Source organism: Lissotriton vulgaris, chromosome 5, assembly GCF_964263255.1.
Source record: "Lissotriton vulgaris chromosome 5, aLisVul1.2, whole genome shotgun sequence".
In the NCBI taxonomy this organism is placed as follows: domain Eukaryota; kingdom Metazoa; phylum Chordata; class Amphibia; order Caudata; family Salamandridae; genus Lissotriton; species Lissotriton vulgaris.
In genome coordinates this window covers 1475868066-1475889766 of record NC_141693.1, presented here as the reverse complement: position 1 = coordinate 1475889766, position 21701 = coordinate 1475868066, and the positions used below count along the sequence as shown (strand labels likewise).

The window sequence follows — 21701 nt, the reverse complement described above, 5'->3', positions numbered from 1 at the left end:
ACTTGGGAGCCCTTTACTAGCTACCGCCAGCTATCTGAGCCGCCCCCCGTACCCCACCCCCTCCCTTTGGCCCCTGACTGGCAGATTGTGGAGCCTCCCTCTTAGTACAAATGTTCCATCATGATTCTTTTGTGACGTGGTGGTGGTTTCTGCCACCCTCTCCAGAAGCTCTTCACTATCGAAATAAACTATGTTCCGGATGGGGTGCCGAGTGGGGACACAGAGGAGGGAAGTGAGAGATCCTTCCTGTGGTCCTATTGATGTTTCCCGCTGTGTCATTAAGCGCCAACTGTGCTCTTGATGTATGTGCTATGGCAATCCGGTTATTGTTAAACAACATATCTATACCATTCCAAAACAGTTTAATGAAAAAAAAAATTGTTTTAAAAAGACACCAGAGACAGATGAGGTGCAGGTCCGTCACCAACATTTGTCAGTGACATGGGATGCAGGGTTGAATCCAGTCTTCCTCAAAGACATCCCTGCCACACCAGGAAGCAAGTCTCAAACATCTACACCAAAGGGATCGAAAAGAGGTCAGTCAAAAAGTGACTGGGGGCAGCTCTTCTCCGGATCAGCTCTGACTGACGTAGAAAGAATAGAATGGAAGTCAGCACAATGGGGTGGTGCCTACACAGGCGCAGTGCGCGTCACGTCGAGTGCGGATTACGCCATACAGAGCAGTACGACACCACTCAACGGCACACAGAGGTACTGCCCCCGAAAGCAATTCTGCATCCAGTCTGACTCTTGGGGATAATTTTATGGTAAGAAATCTGCAGCTAGAATTCTCTAAAATAGGAAAGATTACTTATAATCACACTTCATTACAGGTATTTTAATATTTTTATCTTTTATAACGCTAAAGGGGATCGACAGGAACCCTACAACACTTCTGAAATAACAAACTTTTCTTAAATACGAAAAACGGGAAATTAGCTTCACGACAATTCCAATATTTTTTGTCCTTCCTTGCCCTTAAGCACAAATAGTTGCCTGAGCCAGAAGACAAGAAGGTAAAGAGTTCTAAATAGCATACGGTCATATTAAAAGAATTTGGGAACACCACTGCCCAAGTGCTTCTCAGTGCAGGTGACCTCCGCCCCAGAGACTTACCCAACCAGGTCACTCTCAGTTTGACATGCCAGGATATGGGAGCCAATGCTGAGGACTGCTGGGTGGGGGGTGTGAAGGGAAAGAGAGTAAGGTTTTAGAGTACTGGAATGACACAGAAGGTAAATGTCTTCCTTCCTGGCTTTTCAGGCTATGCTAGCGATCCAACTGGTGGGAAATCTGATTTTAAAGCTATTATTGCAGGGAAGAGATTGACATCAGTAAAGCAGTTGCTCAGGTGGCCCAAGCACCAAGTCTCTAAGGAGCCTGAACTCTTACGATTTGGTAAGATTTGCAAATGGAAGAGGCTTGTGTTCAACATCTAGTAGAGGTGGAACTGCAGAAAGTGGTATTGACATGGGTACTTCGCCTTTCTATCTGGGAGGAGTTACTCTCTGGCTCTTGTTACCATTCAGGGCCTTTCAGAAATCTGTTCTACTTTGGAGGTAATCTAGAATTTGATGGGTACTGAGAACTACCCAGGAAAACCTGCAGTTTTTCTGCCCTATTTAAAGGTTTACACAAGCCGATCCACAGCTTAATGGCCCTGATGAGCAGAGACTAGAAAGGAAATGCACAGGGAGAAAAGTCCCTGGGCATCAGGGTTATTTGTATTTTGTTTTCCAGCAAGAAAAAGCAGGATTATAGGATTTTCGTCAGAGAAACAAAAATAACTTTGCTGAGTAGATGCAACAAACATGGTACCTGCCACTCTTCAAAGCCGTGACTGCAATCACCACATCAGTGGTTACATTGAAGGCTTCAGAGAGCTTCCGTGGCATACAGGGATCTCAAACTATGGTGGAAAGGATTCTGTCAGGGCTGTTCTGATGGGTCAACAGAATGCCACTAAATCCTAAATAACCCCTTTTGTCTCTTGCGCTGGTGATTTTCTTTCTAATCTTATGCTTTACCCTCCCTCAGTCTAATTTTCAGCAAATCCTCAAGTCTCATTTGCCTGCTGTCCAGATTTCGAAGACTAGAAATTTTCTGTAGCTCCACAACAACAAGACTGAGGTCCTCGTTTTCGACCAGGTCAGCTAGTTGTTGGCACCAAGCTCTGTGACAAACTGACATAGATCCTCCCTGGCTATCAAGGTTAAAAAGCAAAAGAAAAAAAGGTATTTCGCCTTCACAAACAGTAGTCCTTGAGAGATCAAGGAAAGCTGTTGAGTTATAACATCTTGCCATCAATTGAGGTCCTTGACACCTCCTTCTTATGGGGGAAAGATTTCAGACGAGAGTATGCCTATGTCTGCTATTTGGAGCTCCCATGTGGCACTATCCAGCAGCTTCAGACTCGAATGGTCAGAATGGACTTTGCACATTTGAGCACTTATCTGAAGCCAAGTGTTTACTTCATTGGCTCCCAATTCTGCAGCAAATTTAAAGCTGGTGTCGGACTCTTCAAGACTTTCACTGGGGCAGGTTAGTTTCCTTTGAACTTCACAGGTGTAACATCCCATATTCTGCTCAGTCCTCCATGGGTGCTTAGGATGGGCTTTATCGATTCTTGCCCTCCATTTGCGGAAAACATTTCACCGAGCAGTTTAGCAACCAGACTGTCTGGCATGCTATTATAAGGACTGGAAATCATATCTGGTATGTTAAAGGCCTCCAACTTTGGTAGCCTTTCTTGGTAACTCTGCTTTCCTGGGGCTAAAAAGCCCAATGATGTATGCTGCCCTTACATACTACTCAACTCACTTATAATCCAAGACTCTGTTCCTTGCATGTGAAGTTTCAGAGTGCTAGAGGCACCGAGAAATCGAGTGGATCAACTAAACATGGAGTGGGTTGAGGCAGAAACACAGGGAGAACCATTTGAGATTTATTTCAAACAGTCAAACCATTTGGAAATAAAGGACTATCTGATGACATCTCAATATCCTCGAATAGAGTATGAAGATTATAAATCTTTCTGCAAAGGTTGCATGTTATATTAAAAAAAAGTTATCTTTCAAATTGCTAAAGTGTGCTTTTGTATACCACATTTAGATACTTGGTTAGTCGGAGCTCAGTCTCACGCTCATTTGGCTAGAGAAAATGACGTGTTTGCAGCACTTAAAATCTGGAACTGTCCTGAAAACAAAAATCTTTTCTAACTCCATTCCACAGGCATCCGTTTTACCACCACAGAGCATATAGGGGCATATGACCAACAATAAGCGATATTTATCGCTAACTAGGCTTAGCAACAAGTTTTTTATCGCTAAGCATCGTCGGAAATTATCGCTGAGATAACGTGCTATTAGCAACGTTTATCTCCAAAGCGATACATTTTCCGGCGATAGCGTGAATATCGCTGAGAATACAGCGATATTCACGCATTAGCGACAAAATGCTCTTAGCCATGTTGTCCACCTCCCATTGGATAACATGGCTAAGAACTGGTCTACTACCTTTTTCTGACTCCTTTCTTTTCCTTAATCTGGGTACAGGACTGTGCCCCTTTTTATGTGTGTTCAAATTTCTAAAAATCCTTTTCATTTATAAAATAAATATTCCATGTCCGGCTGGGCATTGGAATCAAACTTATAGTACACATTGTGGTCTATAATTGGAATCATTTGAATACTGTTCTCTGTGCTTAGGACCACTGTTCCTCAAAAAAATTGTTACCCGCGGTCCGAGGCGAATTTACCGGGTCCCCTTGTTTTGTTTAACTATATAAGAACTGGTCAGAGCAGGCATTAGTTTTTGGCGATAGCGGGAATATTTCCATCACTAAGCCTGCCTTGCTAATAGGCAATATGTTATGTTATCTGTTTTGTAAAGCGCGCAGCTGCCCGAGCAAAGGGGCGTCCCGACGCTGCCACATGAGGACACGATAATGTGGGCCAGCCTAAAAGAAATTGACAGGGAGATAAACTAGGCTGAAGGGAACAAGATGATCTTGATGGCCGTTCTGAAGGACGACAGACAATCGATGGCGCGGATATGTACCGGGAGGAAATTCCAGAGCTTGGGCGCAAGGTATCGGAAAGCCCGACCACCTGTCCTGGAAAGCCTGATTCTAGGCACCGTCGCTAAGTGTAGCTCTGCTGAACGGAGAGGGCGCGATGGAACATAATGTGAGATCAGGTTACTCAGCAGGGCCGGACTAGTGCATTTCAGAATTTTAAAAGAAATACAAAGTGTCTTGAAATGAATGCGTCTGTCAATGGGGAGCCAATGCAGTTTTCGAATAGTGCTGGAGGCTGAGCAGAAATAGCAATGTTAGCGACTGCTTTCAGTCGCTAACAGGTTGGGTACGCCCACTTTGCATGTCATTAGCGATAAATATCGCTGACATGCAAAGCGGGACCCAAACCGCTCGCCATCGCCTAAAGCTGTCGCTAACTGCTGTTAGCGACAGCTTGCTAAAACATGGATAGAATTATTGCCGCTTAGCAGCCGAAAACGGCAGCTAAAGCGGCGATAATTGCCTATCGCCCTGCTTGGTAATATGCCCCTCAGTGTCTTGTTTCTCTAATTGCTTCTTTTCTTACTCTTATGTGACCTTAGTGTGGTGGCTGCAGTGACTCGTAGGACATTGTGAATTAATTTCCTTTGAAACCGTTTTGAATGTGGGTTCTAACACCATTTGATTACAAATTTGACTGTAGATACATATGCTGTGCATACTACTGCCATCTAGTTTTGGGCTCAGATGTGTCCAAGTTGTTTTTCTTTGAACAAGTCTTTCGAGTCACACAGTATATTAAATCCTCTGATTACTGATAATGTGCATGGGCATTGGCTCCAGTGCAAGATTGTTTTTTGTTTGTCTGGTTCAGCTGTGTTTTCACTGAGCTCAGTGATAAGTCTTCGGGCTTGTTCGGATTATCCAGACCCGTTGGCAAGGGCGGCTCATCTGTTATGGCAGAGGCGGGTCGGACAACTAGGTGGCAGCAAAGTTAATCATATGAAAAATAAAATGATAATAAACCAATTTTATCATCAGTTTATCTTTCTTACCTGCAGGCGAGCCACGTCATAGGGCGGGCCATGCACTCTGTGCAACAGTGGGAAGGAGGGGAGATGGGCACCATTAAGTGCGCATGGCTGTTTAACCAGCGGTCTTAGGCCGTCCAAACAGTCATGCGCATTCAGCATTTCTACACCCTTGTGGGCTGGCATAGTGAGCAAAGGAACGATGGATGAAAACTATCTGTGAATGAGGGCGAGTGTTTAAAATGTTTCAGCATTCCATCCATCATCTTCTTGTGTTTGCTGTGTTCACCCTAAGTAGCCAAGGGTATGTCCAGATGTGGGTTCCTTGCTCGCTCTGCCACTGGATTCAAGCTATCCTGGCTGATAAGGGATGAAACCCTGAAAGCGGCACTAGGATGCTTGTTTCCGGTCCAGGGCAGTTCGGCTGGATTGTTCCCATGAGGCACAGGGTCAAGACTGATTTGCATATGGCCAGCTCTAAACCGGCATGGTGAGCAAAGGAATGATGGATTTTACCCAGATCCCTTGACTGGGGGTGAATGTGTTGATTTATTATGCATTCCGCCCATCAATTGTGTGTCTTTTGCAATATATTTAAATAAAGAACACAGGTCAGCAGATGCTTGCATCATCCCATTTTGATCCACCTACAAGCCAAAAGGAAAGCTAAGGTCAGAACATATTTTTAAAGACACTTTAAAGAATGCAATCTTCTTGCCATAGCCCATTAAATACTAAGTCATTTTCTCGTATGTTGCTTCATAGTGAAATTATTTCGAGAGACAAACTATTGCTGTGTTGTCACCCAAATGCGTTTTCAATAGTTTTGCGACTTGCCTCTATGGTTCAGCAATGTGAGAAATTGATGAAGAACCATTCCTCCTAAGTGGGTTAAATCATCTGCTAAAAATAATCAGAAAATTGTTATGCAACCAAAACGGAAGATACTTGACAAGGCCAACAAGTGAGTTACGTGAATTAGGTCAGAGGTGAAAAAACTGAATTCTAAAGAGGCCAGTGTGCTAAAGGAGTGGGATGGAATACGAAGCTAAATTCCACAACCAGTACAATAGCAGGACATGTCTCAAGAACTTTTCTCAATTTCAGACGGAACACTAAGTTTGGAGATTGCAAGTTTTCAGGTGTGAGTTGGAGTCCAGGTCCTAAAAACAGCTGGCAAAAATTTCTGAATGGTTTAACATTTGTGTGTAGTGTGATACAATCTATCAACAAGGTCTCTACATTGATCTCTTCTCTCAAAGATGGGAGGCAATCCTGAAAATACTGTTTGAGAGACCAATTCTAAAGAGGAACAGAAAGGCTCCAGTGAGAACTAGGCAATTCCTCCTTGCTTGTTTGACTAAAATAATGCAGTTGCATTTTCAATTGAACAGTGTTCACCCAGTGTAAAGAAAGGAAGAACTTAAGGGCCTTGAACACTAGATGAATTACATGCAAGTCTCTTTCCTACAAATCAAAAGTGAGTTTAATGATCCTCACAAATGAGCTTTTCACATCGGTGCTAGAAGGAATCTGGTGAAATTCCCTAAAGGAGTCAAAACCTGGAAGGCAGTTCCCTTCAGAAGGCTGCACTCTAGAGTTCACCGTCAAAGATTTCTATACCCAGCGTAGAAAAGGAAAATGTTACCTGTAACCATCTGTGCGTGGCACGTAGTGCTGTAGATACACATGCGGTGCATACTCCTGGCATCTAGTTTTGGGCTCGGAAGTATGCAATATGATTTTCTTCGTAGAAGTCTTTCGAGCCACAAGGTACAGAGACTGCTCATGTTACTGGGAACGCCCATGCGCATCCGATCCATTGCTGGGGTGTTCGTTTCGCACAGCAGGTGTAGCTGAAAATGAGCAGAGAAAGAGAAAAGCATAACACAGAAAAATGCAAGAAGGAAAGCCATTAGCAACAATCTAAGGCTTACGGGGAGGCTTGGGGGGTGCATGTGAATCTACAGCACTACATGCCACAACAAATGCTTACAAGATAAGTAGCTTATTCCGTTTGTTGCATGTCTCCCTGTAGATACACACGCTGTGCATAGACTTTAAAGCGGTTCTCCTGTAAGTGGTGATTAGCCAGAGGATTAGGAAAATGTACATAGAACAGTCTGGCCAATGTTAGCTTGTTGTCAAGCTAACAAATCCACACAGTAATGCTTGGTGAAAGTGTGTTGGGTGCTTTACATATGTCGGCTACAGGAATGTTACCTAGGAAAGCCATGGTTGCCCCCTTTTTGCAGAAAGAGCGGAGTCTTAGTGGGGTAGGACATTGTCTTTTGGCTTTAGTGTACCAGGCCTTGAATGCATTTTACTAAGCACTGGGCTATGGGGTTTTGAGAAAGGACAAAATCATTCTGGAGAATGCAAAAGCTTTTTTCTATCAATGTAATACATGAGAGACCTCAATGTCTAGCATTTGAAGTGCCCTCTCCGCTACAGAATTTGGCTGTGTGAAAGACGGGAATAGACAAATCTTTTCCTTTTGGCTGCATAGCAGGCCTGCGTTGTGCGTCTGTGAGTTTATTTGAGGATGGTCATATACCTAGGAAGGAGACAGATGGCCAAATTAGAGGATGTCAGGGGCAAATATCACAAGATTGAGCTGCCTGGGGTTTGGGTGCTTGACTGTGCCCTGGTTTTGGGTGAGAAGGTCTGGTCGGTTGGGCTGCTTCTCATGGGATACAAGAGAGATGTCGAGAAGTGTGGTGAGCCAGGGTTACCTGGCCAATGTGGGAGTAACCAATAAGGGATGTTTGAGGAAGCTTTAGAACCACAAATGGAAGGAGTGGGAGAGATGGAAAAGCATAGGCAAGTATCTCTGACCAGTGCATACATAGTGCATTTCCTATGGAATTTGGGTGTGGGAACCTGGTTCCAAAGGTTGAGCTTTTGGCTTTTTTGGCGGTGGCGAAGACATGTATGTTGGGAAAGCCCAACAACAGAAGTACAGGAATAGGATTTGTGGGTGAAGTTCACACTCATGGACTTGTTGCTGCATCAATCTTAGCACGTCAGCAAAGCTGTTGCCTACTTCCGGCACATAATCCACCACAACGTCCACCTCCTGATGAAGTGCCCATTACCAAATGCCTGGAGTCAATGCGAACAACTGTTGTGAATTGGCGCCACTCTGTTTCTGGAGGAAGTACATTGTGGTCATGTTGTCTGTGCGGATAAGGACCAGCTTGTGCTGAATGTGGCAGAATAGGGTTTGGAGTGCGAACTGGGATGGCCAATAGCTCTAGGTGGTTGATGTGGAAACCCAGTTGGTGCGGTGCCCACATGCCCTGAATAGTCAAGTCCTATAAATACGCCCCGCACCCGCATAGGGAACATCCGTTATAATGGTCAATTGCAGCACTAGGTTGAGAAATGGCCAGCCCTGCAACAGATTAATGCTGTTCCACCACTGCAGAGAGCGATGGATGCTGGCCGAAATCAATACTAGATCTTCCCAGTGACACTTCGCTTTTCATCATTGTGCCACTAGGCACTCCTGCAACAGATGCATGTGTAATCTGGCTTGCGGAACTAGGCAGTAGGCCATCGTGCTGTGGAGGCACATGACTGTCTTGACAGTTATTTTGCGATCTGGCTGTAAAAGGGGCAGTAAAAACTGGAAACCTTGATCAGTGTTTGATTGGAATAAGCTTTTCTGGTGGCAGAGTTAAGAACTGCTCCTAGGAAAGGCTGAACCTGAAGGGGCTGAATGTTGGAGTTTACTGTGTTGACGGCGAACTCTAGATCGTGCAATTGGTCTATGGTTGCCTTGGCACAAGCCAAGCACTGTTCATTTGTGCTCTTGATTAGCCAGCTGTCTAAGTAAGGGAACATGTAGACGCCGCTCCTCCTTAGCTGGGTGGCTACCACAGCAAGACACTGAACATGCTGGGGGCCATGGTGACCTCGCAGGGTAGCACTTTGAACTGAAAATGCTGCCCACTTTCCACAAATCAATGTTAACAGGTGGCATCTCTGTGGAATTCTCTGCCCCTTAAGATTCGCTCAGAGCACAAGATCCTAGTATTTAGGAAACTTCTGAAAACCTACTTGTTTCCACAGTAGTGAGCTATCGAGTTCCTCCCTCTTTGGTCTGTTGCGCCGGGATGCCCCCGGGTAAGCTGAGCGCATTACAAATTTCATATAATAATGAGCAGGGTGGATTGGGATGTAGACATCCTTCAGGTCGAGAGCAATCACCTGGCTATAGGAGAGGGTTGACATCCTGGAACGTGACCATATGGAAGTGCCCGGATTAAATTTATTCGTTAAGGGGCCTGAGTCGATTATAGGCTTGAGGGACTCGTCCTTTTGGAGTTAAGGAAGTACCAGGAGTACACTCCTTTGCAGTGTTGGTACAGGCTCTATAGCCCCATGGCAAACAAGAGCTTTTAATTCCTCCCAAAGGAGGTGCAGATCTTTGGAGGAGGTCCTAGTGAGTTCTACACAGTAATCCAGCCTTTGACGGAGAGAATCCACTGATTGGAGGTGATCTGCCAATGTGCCAGAAACGCCCTGCAGTTTCCCCCCCGACAAGTGCAGTGCGATCAGGGGGAAGGGAAAGCAAGTCACTGTTTAGCAGAGGCGACTCCTTTAGCCTCCTCTGTAGCCTCCACTTAATAGCCCAGTGAAGGGGTCTGCTGCAGCCTCTGATAGGAGGCGTTGGCTTTAGGGGAGGGGGTCCTGGCACCCCCATATTGGGATTGTTGTAAATGAATCTAGGACCCAAGTGTAATTTTCCCGATTCATGCCCTTATATAGATATAAATTACCCGATCCTTCTATAGGGATAGAAATCATTACCATATTTAGACTGAGCCTATGCAGCCCAAATACGGCATGACTACTTCCACTAAGTTCAGAGAATCAACAACAATTTCTTAGAGAAACCCGCCTTCAGCAGCTAGGGACATCCCCTAGCCTGAATACTAATTTATCTAGGAAATCATGGAATTTTCGAAGAACTGAGTCTTCAATGACGTTATTAAGTCCAATCATACGTCAAACTCGGCACCTTCAAAGTATAAATATGCCTACATTTGCCCAGACAAACACGCAGTGGTTTGGAGCAGATCGACTATCTACTTGCCCGACGCCTGCAGCAGAAAGTGCAGAAGGAAGCCGACCCTCCGGCAGACGCACTGAGAGACTCGGTCTTTTCTCCAGCCGAGAAATCCAGCTCCAGTGTTTCCAGGCTACCCTTGCAGGTTGCTGGGAAATTTAGTCCAGAGAGAGAGATACAAGACCTCCTTCATTCTAAACCAAGGTACGGAGCTGATTAGACCCTTAGAGAATTCTTGTAATAGATTCTTGGCAAAGAATACTAAACTTGAGCTACACCTCACTTACTTCTTCCCTCGTACTAGACTTAGGTTCGGTACACCGGGGTAGGCGTATTTTAGAAGCACCAGTTGAGTACTTTTAGTCATTATTTTATCACTGTATATATTTTATATGTTAAGGCAATTTAAGGTTTAGAAACCATATCATGCTTTTACAGTACTACTTTATAATACTTTTCGTATTATATACCTTGTACTTTATAACCAATATTACGATTGTAGCAGTACATTTCTTATGCTTGCGAAAGACTGTTCAATAAATACTTTTTATTGAAAACGCCCATCTCTCTATTTTCTCAGCACCTCTGGTGAAATGAAGCATGCACGATTGACTGAGTAAAATCTTTTGTTTCCGCGACTCTAGAGATTGATTTCATATTCTTGGGAAACAAAGTTGTCATGTTTATGCGGTTGCCAGAAACTAATCCCTTCTTGTGAATTCAAGAAAGTTTCTAGTGACCTCTGAGCTAGCTGGCACTCACTATTAAGTCTAATATATACGATAGATACCTAGTCGACCTCAGTCCTACGTCTAAACTATAGTATATGTTATTCCAATGCGCAGAGTCTATTGGGAATATAGGAACTACACTACAGGATCTCCAAAAGGAACACTGAGAAGACATCTGGAGAGCCCCTATAGCCATCACAAAATCTGTGTTCTTTGATTTATTTAGTGTATCTGGTCAACCTGCAGTCCGAACAGATGCTCCCCACTGAAGAGCAGGTTGGGCAGATGCTACTTCCTCTGGCTTTAAGCCAGAGACACACAGCCAGGCACGGTGTGGAATAAGGACGCTGGAGCAGAAACCGCATGCTCACGGAAGTGTGGGGAACCCTCTGGTGATTCAGGTGGAGGGGCTCCCTGTGGTTGAGGTGATGCAGGGAGGGGAAGAGGGAGAGAGGATGTAAGAGAAGGAGGAGGACGAAGGCAGGGTTTAGGAGGCAGAAGGCTAGTGCTCTGATCCTTGTGCTTCTTAGTCTTAGCAATGGTTCAGGGTCCAGTGCAAGACCCTCTCAAAAGTCATTTTCCTCCTGAGTCCTGAGCCTTTGGGAGAGGCTAGGTGAGGATCCTGGCAGTTTATGGAATGAGGAGGATCCGCTTCTGCCTTGCACTGAGCTGGTCTTGTAGGCACTGCAGAATGGGTTGATCCTGGTCCTCTGATGCAGTGGAGTACAGGGCTTTGGGCACAAGGTGCTTCTGCACCAAAGCTGTTTTCTGACTTGCTAGTGCTGAGGTGGGTCGAAGGTGCTATGGGTGCCGGGTCCTCTGCGGCTGTTTCAGTGAAATGGCTCGGCTTCTGATGCAAGGCATGTTTATGATGCAGACAATGGCCCTCAGCAAACACAACAAGATGGACAGCGTGCTGAAACTTTACAAACACGCACCGACAGTCACGGATCTGGGTTTAATCCATTGTTCTTTTGCTCACATTGCCATTGTTTGGAGCCACCCATATGCAAATCAGTCTTGACCCTGTTCCTCATAGGAACAGTCCAGCTCGAACTGCCATGCCAGGTCCTCCCTGTACTAGAAACAAGCATTATGGGACCGTTTTGGGGGTTTCACCCCTCATCAGCCAGGCTAACTTGAATCCTGTGGCAAAGCAAGCAAGGAACCCACATCTGGGCATACCCTTGGCCACTTAGGGCAAACACAGCAAATACAATAAGATGATGGATGGAATGCTGAAACTTTTCAAACACTCACCCCAATTCACAGATCTGGTTTTAATCCATCATTCCTTTGCTCACTATGCCAGCCCACAAGGGTGGATAAATGCTAAATGCGCATGACAGTTGGGACTGCCTAAGACCGCTGGCCAAAGAGTCATGCTCACTTAGTAGTGCCCCTCTCCCCTCCTCCCCACTGTTGCACATAGAGTGCATGGCCAGCCCCATAACGTGGGTTGCCCGCAGGTAAGGAAGAAAAACTGATAAAATTGGTTTATTATCATTTTGTTTTTCATATGTTTAACTTTGCTGTCACCTAGTGGTGCGCTGCCCTCTGCCATAACGGAGGAGCCGCCCCTGCTAATGGGTCTGGATAATCCGAACAAGCCTGAAGACTATCACTGAGCTCATTGAAGACACAGCTGAACCAGACAAACAAAAACGATCTTGCAATGGAGCCAATGCCCATGCACATTATCAGTAATCAGAGGATTTAATATACTGTGTGACTCGAAAGACTTGTTCAAAGAAAAACAACTTGGACACATCTGAGCCCAAAACTAGATGGCAGTAGTATGCACAGCATATGTATCTACAGTCAAATTTGTAATCAAATGGTTTTGAAGAACCAACATTCAAACATTCAAATTTGAAACCAACTGTTTCGAAGGAAATTCATTCACAATGTCATACGAGTCACTGTAACCACCACACTAAGGTCATATAAGAGGGTAAGAAAAGAAGCAATTAGAGGAACAAGACACTATATGCTCTGTGGTGGCAAAACAGATGCCTGTGGGGAGGATTTAGAAAAGACTTTTGTTTTCAGGACAGTTCCAGATTTTAAGTCCTGCACGCTCGTCATTTTCTCTAGACAAATGAGCAGGAGACTGAGCTCTGACCAGCCAAGTGTCTAGGTGGGGTATACAAAAGCACACTTTGATTGAAAAGCTAGGTTGCTACAACTTGGAGAACCACCAAGAACACTTTCGGAGTTGCATTCAGGCTAAAGGCAAGCCATCTACATAGATTATCTTGAACTGTAAATTTCAGGATCTTGCGATGTGAAACCTTGATCTGAATCTCAAAGTGTAAATAGTTAAGTTCGGTGGAGGTCATCCATTCACCAATATGCTAAGCTGCAAGATCTGAGCTAGTGTGACTATGTGGAGGATTCCACCTAGACAAACTGGTTCAAGTTGCAAAGATAGGTAAAACAGGATAACCCTTATCTGCTTGAGCAAAATAAAGTACCTGCTAAAACTCCAGACAATTCTCACCCTGGTACTAACTTGATTGCCACCAGAAGACGTTTTTGAAATTCTTTCAGTAACTTCAATGCTGAATGTGCAATCTTGGAGGCAAAAAGAAGAGACAGATGAAAGATTCAAAGCATACCATTTCTAGATGGTGATAAGACCCTAGTAGTCTCAAATGATTAAGATCAAGTAATTGGAGTTTGTTTTACAATGTTGCTCCTACACATGAATGAATGCTTGGAGTTGTTTACCAGAGCTTCAGACTTTCCCGAGAAACAGAATAATCTGACTCTGTGAAGCATCTGCAGCTTCTAAACTTAGTGTAAGAAATTTTTTGTTTTTCCTTGGACACCTGTATGAACCAGAAAGCTTTAAAAATGTGCAAGGGCTGAAAATTAAAACACAAACCCAGACTTGCAGTTACCATTTCAGTTTTACACTTTTCTAACAGTTGGTTCCCATCTGTCATGGTACAGAAGAGTTAACAAAGTAAAGTTTGAAATGCAGCTAGAAATGATTAACAGTGGCTGAGATCATTTCAAGCGTTCCACCCATCATTATTGTTTTGCAGATGAGAACAACCCTTGCCAAATGACAAACGCTAGTCCTGGATATCCTTGGGAAGGTAATAAGGGTGATCCCAAACATGATCAACTGAGTGTAAAAGGAAACCTACAGAAACCATTATTTATGGTTCTTGCTTAGGAGTCAACCAGATCTTTTTAAATCTGTAGAAAAAGTGAAACGCCGCCTATTTAGCCGCTGAAAACCAAACCTATTTTAGAGCATCTGTACAGGAACATATCTGCAAATATGTTCAGATTATATCAAAGATGTAAACTGATATTATAGGGACCACAAGAACTTGAGGAGGTGCAAGGCAGGAACTCTGACAAGACTTCTCATTTTGTTCTCCCAAGCCTTAAGCCTTAATCTCCTTGCCGAAGATGGACGACTGAGGAGTCAGATACTTTACACTGCCAACAGAGACAATAACCAATGCAAACTGAGCAGGAAGGTTATTCATGACTGAAGGATTCATTGATGGGAATTCTATACTTCGCACCTAAGGAGTTAATGTTGCCTTTAAGTCTTCATATTTAGCAGATGTTGGGCTGGAGGTGAATGTCTTTGGAGCAATTCAGCAAAATGCACTATATGTTACAAGAATTAATTTTTACACCACAAGGTACTTTTACACCAAGTAATTTATCCAAAAGACGACTTTAGATTTGCTAACTATATTTAAACAAGTATCAGAAACTGGCAGCCCATTACAATTCAAATCTATCTATAAATTCATCATTGCCGACTGAGGTGATCGAACTTTCCATGGATTGCTACAAATGCAGACTAACTGAAATCCTACTTGGGTAACACACATTTTGGTACAAGACTCACCTACCCTTATGATTATTCACATACTGTCTGCAGGACTTGGCTGTGAATGAATTGTCAGGCCAGTTTATGCGTCAACTTTATTTTTATTATTTTTTCAGCGACCCATCTCGTTCAAGCAGTCATATAAAGTAGGTTACTGAAGTGAGAGAAATCCTTAAAATCACATCTTGTTTTTATGCCTCCCTCACCACCTCTTTATTGAAGTATTTTATAGGTGTTACTTCTTTAGAGCGGTCACCTTCAGCTACAAGTTTAAACTCTTTTTTTAAAGAAAAACAGTCTTTGCCACACTTTATACATTTTGTTTTTATCATCATTCTCTTATATTAGTTTCAACACCCTTGTAGAAGCAAAATGCTTTGATGAAAACCGTGCCCAATTTAGTTAGCATTAGTGGGACGCACTAGGCCGCATTACAAAAGAGTGCAGGTTTATTTTGCTGTTAACGAGCCATTCACGTTTCATTTAGCTTTCAGAAAAGAATTGAACTTTGCTGAAATCAATAGGATTTCTATTTTAATTTAACAGAATGTTTCACTAACTTCCGAGGGAAATAAATTCTGCTGTTGCAACACTGCAAAACCCCTCAGCTGAGCCTCCGATTGTCGATGTTAATTATTTTCAAAAGCAGTTCATCGTTTCCCTTATGTTATGGATTATTAAAACACACGGTTTCTTTTGCATCAGATCATAAACACTGTTAGCCAATGAAAATAATGTGCAAGTACGTTCTATTTTAGAACAATGTGATTGGTTGGTTCACTGTGCAAGATTTTAGTGCTGCTTTTAAGTAAAGTCGTGCTACGAAAAAAAGACTGCTCTTTGTTCAGAACTATATTTTAGGGAGGAGCCAGCGTTTTCTCCCTATTTTAGGTCTCGGACCGAAGGCTGCGCTTGCGTAATCTCGCTCCGAGATTTAATGTTTTTTAGTATGGGGGCTTGAACCCGCCCCTCTTCTCCATTGGCTGTCTTCCTAAACGGAGGCCAGCCATTGAAGGAGAGGGGCGCATTCCGTTCAAGCCCCGTCTTTTTTGGATTCGGGGGCGTGATTTTTGCTGTTTTCTCGCCGTGGCGTCATCCGTCACTCAACAGCAAAAACAACGCCCCCGAATGCAAAAATGTTGGCGCTTTTCGGACGCCATTTCTGCCCGACCGCCGCAAGAAGCTGCAGAGTCCTCCGGTGAGTGCTTGCTGTCCTGCCCCCCTCGTTGCTTGTGCTTGCTGTCCTGCCCCCCCCCCTCGTTGCTCGTTGCTTGTGCTTGCTGTCCTGACCCCTCGTTGCTTGTGCTTGCTGTCCTGCCCCCTCGTTGCTCTTGCTTGCTGTCCTGCCCCCCCTCGTTGCTCGTGCTCGCTGTCCTGCCCCCCCCCTCGTTGCTCGTGCTTGCTGTCCTCCTCCCCCCCTCGTTGCTTGTGCTTGCTGTCCTGCCCTCTTGTTGCTTGTGCTTACTCCCCTGCCCCCTGTTGCTCGTGCTTGCTGTCCTGCCCCCTCTCGTTTCTTGTGCTTGCTGACCTGCCCCCTCGTTGCTTGTGCTTGCTGTACTGCCCCCTCATTGCTTGTGCTTTCTCCCCTGCCCCCCCTCGTTGCTTGTGCTTGCTGTCCTGCCTCCCCTCTTTGCTTGTGCTTGCTATCCTGCCCCCCTCGTTGCTTGTGCTTGCTTCCCTGCACCCCGTTGCTTGTGCTTGCTGTCCTGTCCCTCGTTGCTAGTGCTTGCTGTCCTGCCCCCCTCGTTGCTCGCGCTTGCTGTCCTGCCCCCCTCGTTGCTCGCGCTTGCTGTCCTGCCCCCCCTCGTTGCTCATGCTTGCTGTCCTGCCCCCCCTCATTGCTTGTGCTTGCTGTCCTGCCCCCTTGTTGCTCGTGCTTGCTCTCCTGCCCCCCTCGTTGCTTGTGCTTGCTGTCCTGCCCCACCCCCCTCGTTGCTTGTGCTTGCTGTCCTGCCCCCCCCCTCGTTGCTTGTGCTTGCTGTCCTTTGAAGGAGAGGGGCGTCATTCCGTTCAAGCCCAGTCTTTTTTGGATTCGGGGGCGTGATTTTTGCAGTTTTCTCGCCGTGGCGTCATCCGTCACTCAACAGCAAAAACCACGCCCCCGAATGCAAAAATGTCAGTGCTTTTCGGACGCCATTTCTGCCCGACCACCGCAAGAAGCTGCAGAGTCCTCCGATGAGTGCTTGCTGTCCTGCCCCCCCTCGTTGCTCGTGCTTGCTGTCCTGCCCCCCCTCGTTGATCGTGCTTGCTGTCCAGCCCCCCTCGTTGCTTGTGCTTGCTCTCCTACCCCCCCTCGTGTTTCGTGCTTGCTGTGCTGCCCCCCTCGTTGCTCATGCTTGCTGTCCCACCCTCGTTGCTTGTGCTTGCTGTCCTGCCCCCCCTCGTTGCTTGTGATTGCTGTCCTGCCCCCCCTTGCTGCTTGTGCTTGCTGTCTTGCCCCCTCGTTGCTTGTGCTTGCTCCCCTCCCCCGTTGCTCGTGCTTGCTCTCCTGCCCCCCCTCGTTGCTTGTGCTGGCTCTCCTGCCCCCCCTCGTTGCTTGTTCTCGCTGTCCTGCCCCCCTCATTGCTTGTGCTTGCTGTCCTGTCCCCCTCTCGTTGCTTGTGCTTGCTGTCCTGCCCCCCTCTCGTTGCTTGTGCTTGCTATCCTGCCCCCCTCGTTGCTTGTGCTTGCTGTCCTGCCCCGTCCATCCCCCCCTTGTTGCTTGTGCTTGCTGTCCTGCCCCCCTCGTTGCTTGTGCATGCTGTCCTGCCCCCCCTCGTTGCTCGTGCTTGCTCTCCTGCCCCCTCGTTGCTTGTGCTTGCTGTCCTGCCCCCTCGTTGCTTGTGCTTGCTGTCCTGCCCCCCCTAGTTGCTCGTGCTTGCTCTCCTGCCCCTCCGTTGCTTGTGCTTGCTGTCCTGCCCCCTCGTTGGTTGTGCTCGCTCCATTGCCCCCTAGTTGCTTGTGCTTGCTCCCCTGCCCCCTCGTTGGTTGTGCTTGCTCTCCTGCCCCTCCTCGCTGGTTGTGCTTGCTCTCCTGCCCCCCCCCTCATTGCTTGTGCTTGCTGTCCTGCCCCCCTCGTTGCTTGTGCATGCTGTCCTGCCCCCCCTCGTTGCTCGTGCTTGCTCTCCTGCCCCCTCGTTGCTTGTGCTTGCTGTCCTGCCCCCCCTCGTTGCTCGTGCTTGCTCTCCTGCCCCTCCGTTGCTTGTGCTTGCTGTCCTGCCCCCTCGTTGGTTGTGCTCGCTCAATTGCCCCCTAGTTGCTTGCGCTTGCTCCCCTGCCCCCTCGTTGGTTGTGCTTGCTCTCCTGCCCCTCCTCGCTGGTTGTGCTTGCTCTCCTGCCCCAACTCGCTGGTTGTGCTTGCTCTCCTGCCCCCCTCGTTGTTTGTGCTTGCTGTCCTGCCCCCTCTTTGCTTGTGCTTGCTCCCCTGCCCCCTCGCTGGTTGTGCTTGCTCTCCTGCCCCCCCCTAGTTGCTTGTGCTTGCTGTCCTGCCCCCCCCCTCGTTGCTTGTGCTTGCTGTCCTGCCTCCTCTTTGCTTGTGCTTGCTGTCCTGCCCCCTTGTTGCTTGTGCTTGCTCTCCTGCCCCCCCTCGCTGGTTGTGGTTGCTCTCCTGCCCTCCCCCCTCATTGCTTGTGCTTGCTGTCCTGCCCCCCCCCTCGTTGCTTGTGCTTGCTCTCCTGCCCCCTCGTTGCTTGTGCTTGCTGTTATGCCCCCTCGTTGGTTGTGCTTGCTCCATTGCCCCCTAGTTGCTTGTGCTTGCTCCCCTGCCCCCTCGCTGGTTGTGCTTGCTCTCCTGCCCTCCCCGGTCGTTGCTTGTGCTTGCTGTCCTGCCCCCTTGTTGCTTGTGGTCCTGCCCCCCTCGTTGCTTGTGCTTGCTCTCTTGCCCCCCCCTCGTTGCTTGTGCTTGCTGTCCTGCCCCCTCGTTGCTTGTGCTTGCTGTCCTGCCCCCTTGTTCGTTGTGCTTGCTGTCCTGCCCCCTTGTTCGTTGTGCTTGCTCTCCTGCCCCCCTCGTTGCTTGTGCTCGCTCTCCTGCCCCCCCTCGTTGCTTGTGCTTGCTGTCCTGCACCCTCTTTGCTTGTGCTTGCTGTCCTGCCCCCTTGTTGCTTGTGCTTGCTCCCCTGCCCCCTCGCTGGTTGTGCTTGCTCTCCTGCCCCCCCCTCGTTGCTCGTGCTTGCTCTCCTGCCCCCTTGTTGCTTGTGCTTGCTCCATTGGCCTCTAGTTGCTTGTGCTTGCTCCCCTGCCCCCTCGCTGGTTGTGCTTGCTCTCCTGCCCTCCCCGGTCGTTGCTTGTGCTTGCTGTCCTGCCCCCTTGTTGCTTGTGCTTGCTGTCCTGCCCCCCTCGTTGCTTGTGCTTGCTCTCTTGCCCCCCCCTCGTTGCTTGTGCTCGCACTCCTGCCCCCCCTCGTTGCTTGTGCTCGCTGTCCTGCCCCCCTCATTGCTTGTGCTTGCTGTCCTGTCCCCCTCTCGTTGCTTGTGCTTGCTGTCCTGCCCCCTCTCGTTGCTTGTGCTTGCTATCCTGCCCCCCTAGTTGCTTGTGCTTGCTGTCCTGCCCCGTCCATCCCCCCCTTGTTGCTTGTGCTTGCTGTCCTGCCCCCCTTGTTGCTTGTGCATGCTGTCCTGCCCCCCCTCGTTGCTCGTGCTTGCTCTCCTGCCCCCTCGTTGCTTGTGCTTGCTCTCCTGCCCCCTCGTTGCTTGTGCTTGCTGTCCTGCCCCCTCGTTGGTTGTGCTCGCTCCATTGCCCCCTAGTTGCTTGTGCTTGCTCCCCCGCCCCCTCGTTGGTTGTGCTTGCTCTCCTGCCCCTCCTCGCTGGTTGTGCTTGCTCTCCTGCCCCTCCTCGCTGGTTGTGCTTGCTCTCCTGCCCCCTCGTTGCTTGCTGTCCTGCCCCCCTCGTTGCTTGTGCATGCTGTCCTACTCCCCCTCGTTGCTCGTGCTTGCTCTCCTGCCCCCTCGTTGCTTGTGCTTGCTATCCTGCCCCCCTCGTTGCCTGTGCTTGCTGTCCTGCCCCGTCCATCCCCCCCTCGTTGCTTGTGCTTGCTGTCCTGCCCCGTCCATCCCCCCCTCATTGCTTGTGCTTGCTGTCCTGCCCCCCCTCGTTGCTCGTGCTTGCTCTCCTGCCCCTCCGTTGCTTGTGCTTGCTGTCCTGCCCCCTCGTTGGTTGTGCTCGCTCCATTGCCCCCTAGTTGCTTGTGCTTGCTCCTCTGCCCCCTCGTTGGTTGTGCTTGCTCTCCTGCCCCTCCTCGCTGGTTGTGCTTGCTCTCCTGCCCCTCCTCGCTGGTTGTGCTTGCTCTCCTGCCCCTCCTCGCTGGTTGTGCTTGCTCTCCTGCCCCCCCTCTTTGCTTGTGCTTGCTGTCCTGCCCCCTCTTTGCTTGTGCTTGCTGTCCTGCCCCCTCGTTGGTTGTGCTTGCTCTCCTGCCCCTTCTCGCTGGTTGTGCTTGCTCTCCCGCCCCTCCTCGCTGGTTGTGCTTGCTCTCCTGCCCCTCTTCGCTGGCTGTGCTTGCTCTCCTGCCCCCCCTCGCTGGTTGTGCTTGCTCTCCTGCCCCCCCCCTCGTTGCTTGTGCTTGCTGTCCTGCCCTCCCCTCGTTGCTTGTGCTTGCTGTCCTGCCCCCTCTTTGCTTGTGCTTGCTGTCCTGCCCCCTCTTTGCTTGTGCTTGCTGTCCTGCCCCCTCTTTGCTTGTGCTTGCTGTCCTGCCCCCTCGTTGCTTGTGCTTGCTCTCCTGCCCCCCCTCGCTGGTTGTGCTTGCTCTCCTGCCCTCCCCCCTCATTGCTTGTGCTTGCTGTCCTGCCCCCCCTCTCGTTGCTCGTGCTTGCTCTCCTGCCCCCTCGTTACTTGTGCTTGCTGTTATGCCCCCTCGTTGGTTGTGCTTGCTCCATTGCCCCCTAGTTGCTTGTGCTTGCTGCCCTGCCCCCTCGCTGGTTGTGCTTGCTCTCCTGCCCTCCCCGGTCGTTGCTTGTGCTTGCTGTCCTGCCCCCCTCGTTGTTTGTGCTTGCTCTCTTGCCCCCCCCTCGTTGCTTGTGCTTGCTGTCCTGCCCCCTCGTTGCTTGTGCTTGCTGTCCTGCCCCCTCGTTCGTTGTGCTTGCTCTCCTGCCCTGCTATTGGCATTGTAAATGACAATGCCATTTATTTATGTTTTAAAACCTAAATAAAAATAATGTCATGAGCAATGCCAATAGCTCTAACTTTAAGAATGCCGAGACCATTGCATTGTAAATGCTTGTTACTAGACATTCTGCTTGCTGCTTAGAGACGGTTAGATGCCCATGATGGCCCATTTATTATTATATGAGGGCATGCTAAATGTGCCCGGCTAGTTTAATTTCTTAAGGCACATTGCATCATTTCATTGATTACGGTTTTTGGAATACGTTAGTTTTCTTGACTATTGCGTTTGTTTCCTGTAAGGAAACTATTATTTGAACATATCTACAAATATTGAACTGGAAAGCCTTTTTGTATGGGGTTTCTAAATGATCTTGAATGTGCGTTAATGTTTAGGATTCTCCCTTTCCTGTCTACTGACTCTCCTTAATTAGGGGCGGAGCGTCAAAAGGTTTTGGTGGCGAATGCAGGCAATGCCTAAATGATATTAGATAGTGCTAAATTGGCAGCTAATTAATAGATAATTATACATTGGACCTGGAAAATCCTGTGTGCAGTGAAGTGGTGGTCGAAGGGGATGTGGCAATAAAGATCAGAAGGCTGGATGAGTGAATATAAATAGGGTGGTATGTTTTACACGGCGTGATTTGTAACGGTTGAGTGTGTGTTTCCCGGATTGCTTTCGTATTGTGTTTTGGGTGTTGTGTAATGCTCGGTCAGTAGCATATTACAGTCTGGGGATAAATGTGCATTATTTATTATATATCATTGATGATTTGCCTTGACACTTATGTAAATATATTGGAGGTTTGGAGAACTCAAGTTAAGCATAGTTCTGTGGAGGTTTATGGGTGGTGTTGAGGAGTTTGAGTGAATTTATTAATAGTCTAGTTGGGAATTCGCGCTA

The 21701-nt window shown here is 47.8% G+C and overlaps 1 protein-coding gene across 5 annotated transcripts in view; it reads right to left on the bottom strand.

Annotated features, from left to right (window-relative positions):
• LEMD1 (LEM domain containing 1) overlaps nt 1-21701 on the bottom strand; it is a 492643-nt gene that overhangs the window by 97573 nt on the left and 373369 nt on the right. The gene's annotated exons all lie outside the window — the stretch shown is intronic.